Here is a 6605-nt window from a genome sequence, read left to right on the forward strand (position 1 = left end):
GTTGCTTCTTCATACATATATTATGAAAGTACATGACATACATGCTCCATGTATATAAAAATGTTTCTTATATATATATATATAAAATAAGATAGCCAACATCTACTGTTAAATGACTTTTTTAAAAAATATTTTGTGATGCTAAAAACTGTTACATGTGGTGCATTTTAAAGATCACGATCAATGAACTGTTATATATATATATATATATATAGTTTTTAGAGCTATCTAGTCATCTAACTAATGTTGTTTGATATATCATAATACAGTTAAGAAAAAAATAAATAAGAAAAAGTGATGGCATTCTTAGCATGTACTAGTTCACATTTTTTCCCTTTATTTTGTCTTTCAATCATCCATTTGTTTCATATGGATATGGACGATCCTAGTTAAATAGTTGAATAATTCTAAATTACCAAAATCATCATCCACTATAATATATATATATATATATAGGTAAAGACTTGGAAGTGGTCAAGATGTGAATTGGTACGTGCATCAGGTGGTTGAATGGATGAACGGAGACAGGGAACCTCATAATTACGGTGACCTTCAATTTCACTATCATTGCGCTATGTAGATCTTCTGTCGGCTTCCAAAGGCTTCCAAAGACTTGACGTAGCCCCAAACAGTTGCAATACAATGAAACGCAAAGTTGCCTTCAATCGAGGTCGTAGGACACGAACTTGTAGACAAATAAGTAATAATACAATTAATGTATCTTGCTTCATCTCGACTTTCTAGATAAGCTTGGCCCTTCTATATACACTATTATCCATGAAAAAGATTCTTAAAAATAACTTAAATAGACTTGAATTATTTTTAAAATAAAGGAAAACACTGTATGCAAACTGATAATAGATATGCTTAGAAAGAGTAAAAGCAAGACAGAGGGGGCTGGTTGGCTTAGGGTTTGGTGAGGAGAGTAAATGGGAGTGGGTATGTGACAGCTACGTGTACGAAGGATGCTGGTTTCTTGGTTTTTCACCACTCGGCAATTAAAAAAGTGTTGGGTGAGTGAAATAGTCAATATATCTGTTAACTAGAGTGTCACATTGTCACCTTCTGCATTTTAAAGGAATAACGGCAACGGGAATCAACTTGATAATGACACTCTCACCATCCTATCAGCTCAATAAGGTACGCTCCAACCCTAAGTTTGGAAAACTTTCGCTAAAAAATGAAAGACCTTTAAGGACGTGTTTGTTTAGTGGCTCGATCCATCCGAGAAAGAACAATCCAGACAGGTCGTCCTTATTTTCAGAGAAATGATAAACCCAGTGGAGAGGGACACAAGTGTCTGCTTGTCTCGATTCAGGCCTTTTTCACAATTTTCACTCGAACTTGACCATGTGAAGCGCATGCTGTAAAACGAACGGGAAAATGCTCAGAAAAAATAATGAATTTTTGATAGACAAATTGAATTATGCAAGTCTAGAAAGCGGATGAGGATGTTTCCACATGTTACAAAACAAGGGGCAGTAAGAAAGTGTTGGATTTTCACAAAACAGTGTTCCCACATGAGGGATGAAAAACTTAGGCCATCCCCCCAACCCGGGTGGGGGATCCAGGATTATTAATCAAAAACCTGGTTTTCAATGGTGAAAACCTGGTTTTTGCCTGGTCACCAAAACATGCAAACTAGGTTTTCATTAAAAAAGTCATGTTTTTACAAAATCTGGTTTTGCAAAAACCAAGTTTTAGATGGTGGCATCCAAACATTCCAATAGTGGTTTCTATGTTTTTATCAACTGATTTTTTGTTTTTAGGCACCTGGCACATAACAACATAAAATTCCTTTATATATATATATATATATATATATATCACACCACCTAGATAATAGATAAAAACCAGATCTATTAAGACTAACCATTAGCTTTTTTTGCAATTTAAGTTCATATATGTGATTTTAAAAGTGATTTGGTGACAAACATATATTAAATTAATTATATTTTTACTTTAATAATGTTTTTTAATAATAAAAAACGAACGCGTATGAAATATCAATATTTTGACAGCAGAAGAACGCCTAGTGCTGTCCATAGCATGCTATAGAAAATGACTCTAGCATTCTAGATCTTTCATATTTTGATATATATATATATATATATATAGTGTTAGCATTTGAAAAAGGATGAAAAAAGAACAAGTGGTCGAAGAAGATGGCATTAGCGGACAAGTCAACGACCTCTTTAATGGATTAAGACATACCTTGAATGGAAACCGAGTAAAGTTGGGGCATGGAGGATATGAATTGTGACATTATTATTGATTTTTTCAAAGGCCTCAAGTCTAACATATGCAGGCTTTTAATTACTCAACACAATTGCGTATTTGACTCTACCACGTTTTTTAGAAAATTTCAACCTTATTAATTGTGCTTACGCTGCTTCACAGTTGTAATTAAGGCTCAGAGAGGCGTAGCATGGTGGGTCGCACTAGGTGAAAATATAGGCGTTAGTTCAATTCTCATGAGTACTATTTTTATATCGGCGTTAGTTCAATTTTCATGAGTACTATTTTTATACTGCAAATCTAGTTATCCGATTTATCGCTTTCCAATCAAATCTCCAAGTAAACCTAAATCTTGAGGGTGCGGGAAATGGAAAAAATCCAACTTTGCCCTCTTCATGGAATCTCCCAACTTCCCCTAACTTAAGGCTGGGAGTCGGGTCAGGTACCTGATGGGTACCCAGCTCGACTTTGGCCCAAGTGGGCCCGACTAAACCAAATTTAGCCTGATAAGATTTTTTTGATACATATTTTATTAATGTTTATATATAATTATAATATTTTATTACAATTAATTATATTTATATATTATATATATATATATTTTAATTTAATCAACCTAGGCCCGAGTCAGGCTCAGACTTGGGTTTTAGGTGTCGAGCTAGGCCCGAGCTCGAGTGTACGGCAGGCCCAAGCCTGACTCCTTATTGGGCTGAGCTGACCCCATGCCCAAGTTTACCCTAACTATCTTTTCATTTTCATATCATTTTTTCCATTCTTACGCTACATGTGATGCAATAATTTGTCAAAGTTACCAAATCCAAAGTGGTTGGTATTGTTGGGATGGGTCTCGCGCATTTTCACGTGTGCCCCACACTGATATCATGTCTTTCCCTAAGCAGATGCTATATTCGGATCCACCAAGTACATATGGATGTAAATAAATCTGATTTGAATTCGATACATATCTATCTCTGAATTACTTAAAAAATTTGATATGACATTTAATGCAGAAAGCGGATCGGGTTTCGATTTAAGAGATGGCATCCAACTAGATTTGATATGGATTGAAACAAATATTTAATTGAATTCAGATCTCGATATAGTTTTAAAGAAATATCTGATATTCATTGTCTATACATTTTGAATGTTTGTTCTTAACATATAGTAGTCTGGTTCGGGCTTGGTTTAAAATTTGGATTCAGATTCAGATGTAAATTTGAAAATCAGGTTCAGATCCGATTAGGGTTGTGAATCCAGATTCATATTTGGATATAACACAGACTTTCCTTCTGAATACGTGAGTACCAAAAAATGCAGATATGTACATCTGCATTGAATCTGATCCATGGACATCCCTAACCATATATATATAACATCTCTCTCTCTCTCTCTCTCTCTCTCTCTCTCTCTATATATATATATATATATATATATATATATATATATATATATATATATATAGTCCAGTAGAGTGGCTATAGTGGAGTTGGCATCCAAAGGGTAAATGTTACTCCCAATAGCTCAGATAACAGTTGAGTCACTGCCCACTCTCAATGAAAGGCTGTTGGGAGATGGACTAAATCACTGCCATATATTGAATGGTATAAATGCATGCATTTTCTTAATCAACACATTACACTTTACTATTTTTAATTGAAAATGTCATAATCATTACTAAGATTCTCCTAGTCTTTGATAAAATCCTATATACAAAAGCTCTTTTCTCTCGAAAGAGAAAGACATTGTTAATATGAAAAACATTGTTAGTGAAAACATGTTAGAAAGTGCCCGTTCTTTTTTTTGGTAGAAAAGTTTAAAAGCTTGTCCATGGCCATGATTATTAAAGCTTACAAAGCGATATCCATAATCATTACTGGGATTTTTGTTAAACTGTGCAATCATTTATACGAGCTGGTCATGCCTCTGCAAATAAAAAGAAAGAAAAAGAAAAATCACTTTTCTTTTTAAGTCACAAAAAATTAGAAGTCTTTGTTTTGTTCAATTTCTACATTTATATCTGAATCTGAATTCGAATTTTGAATCAAACTTGGTTGATTTTCAAAATATAAGAGCCTCAGTACATGATGTTTTATTTAAAACTGAATCTGGTCTGAATCTGAAACTGATCATACGTTTACTTATATCCTAATCTGATCAGGCGTAACTCCTTAAGTTTAAATTTGATCTGGTTTCTTAATCGGATGTTAATTTTTTTTTCATGTCCAATTTTTTTGGAAGGATTCAATCAAATATCTGATATAAATCAGATATATTGACATTATTTTGATTTTTTTTCCTTATTATGTCAAGATTAGGCATGTTCAAAGCCCACACCAAAACTGCATTTATGTGCAGTTGACATCTAGTGGGGGGCTACGTAGCCATACTGTTATGTCAAAGCTGGTTACGTGTACAGGGATGTGCACGAACAATTGGTGCACAAGATGTCAATGACCAAAATACCCTTATTAAAATACTAAAAGATACTTTTTAAAAAGGTAAAAAAAAAAAGAATTTTGAAAAAAATAACAAAGTCCAAAATGTCCACTTCCTTTATAAAAATTTTCAAAAAATGTCTTCACCTTCTTTTGTGCATATTTGTTGCATGCATACCTCTTTGCATGCAACGCAACTCAATGTGGTGCTAGTATGTTCGATAGTTCCATAAATCCGTATGGTTAGATTTATAGAACAGTATGTGATTGTTCCTGCTACCAAACAGACCCTTAAAAACTAATATATAAACCATATTTGTTTTAGAATATCACAGATTTGGGTTGTTATGGTCAAATTTAACATGGATGTGATTTAGATGGGTGGTCGGACGATAATTTTATGATTGAATTACTGTTTTACTGCTGCTCTCACGAAAGTTTGCTCTTTAAATTTTTTAAAAAGGTTTGTGATATGGTAAAATTTTGAACATCGGCTGCAATTTTCACGATTTTGCTCACGCCCTCATAAAATACAGGCGTTTCCCGAGTTCGTCTCACGTCTCTTTATGATGGTAAAAAGAATAGTGTGTTCTTTCGACATTTTACAATACATTTTCCAAAAGCTGGCGTCATTTTTTTTTTTGTTTCAAGAAGCAGTCTGATTATGTATCATGTTTTATTAATTGAAACAATATTCACAATTATGTCATGTTTCATGGACCAACAAATTAAGGACATAGATTCCAAGATGACAATGTTTTTCTTATTATCATCTACTTGAACCTATTCTAGTTGTGAGTAATTAAATATTTAACAAAGTATTTGATAACTCCAAAAAAAAGACAGAAATTCATGCTGCCATACATCCCGGAAAAACCAATCCTAAATGTAGGTGTTGTGAAGATTGGAGCATATTCATACCCCAATAGTTGCAAAACGCTAAGGGCTCAGACTTTTTTCTCAAAAACTTTTGTCATCATATCCAATGAAAACCTAGAGAGAGATAAGCCCACAATAGCTTAATACTAAAACTATTATCATCATATGCAAGGATAACTTCGTAGCAACAAAATATTTGCTTGCCATCAATTGTCCCCTCAGGTAATGCATATAACTAATTCAACTTCTATATGAAACTGGCTACTGTTTCTTCAGTAAAAAACAAAGCATATTTGTTCCATTTTATTTACATATGCATTACACATGCTAAGGCAACTTCCTATTGAATTACTGTAATCATATAGCCTTCCACAACAATTACAACAATCAATAACAGTTTAAAATGTTGACCAAAAGTGGTTATATGACTCAGTTATGAATGACGTGCACACAATAATAGGGGCAAATGTGCTTCCAAAGTGGGAACTGCTCATGCTTCACCAAACATAATAATAGGGGAGTTTTATGATAGGCACATTCTTTACTTGCAATGTCCTCTCAAACACTGGAGATTTCTGCCACAAGCACCTCAGGGGCAAAGCCAGGGAGCAGCAGGGGCCCCTGGCCCCCACTAAAAAAAAAAAAAAATTACATATAGATTTTTAAAAAATCATTTATCCTATATAAAATTTTTGAAAAATTATATTTTGGTTCCTGTTAAAATTTTGAATCTATAATTCGGTCCCCTTCATGAAAAATTCCTGTTTCTGTCCCTGAATCGCCTACAACCTATTTTCTTTTTAAAATAAATGGGCAAAATAATTGGACCTTTGGAGGGTCCACATTATTTGCCATGTTCAATAATCAAGCATAGAGAGAGCACTAGATGACCTTTCCTAGCACCAAACTGACCTTAACAACACATGATGTGGTAGAAGGAACATCATGAATGTGTCCCCAAACATTCATGGAACACTATACATGTTCCAAACAGTGTTGTTTTCTTGTTGCTAGATTGCCTCTTAGAGAAATGACTTCTCCAACCATAGGGAA

This window comes from Nymphaea colorata, chromosome 6, assembly GCF_008831285.2.
Source record: "Nymphaea colorata isolate Beijing-Zhang1983 chromosome 6, ASM883128v2, whole genome shotgun sequence".
Classification (NCBI taxonomy): domain Eukaryota; kingdom Viridiplantae; phylum Streptophyta; class Magnoliopsida; order Nymphaeales; family Nymphaeaceae; genus Nymphaea; species Nymphaea colorata.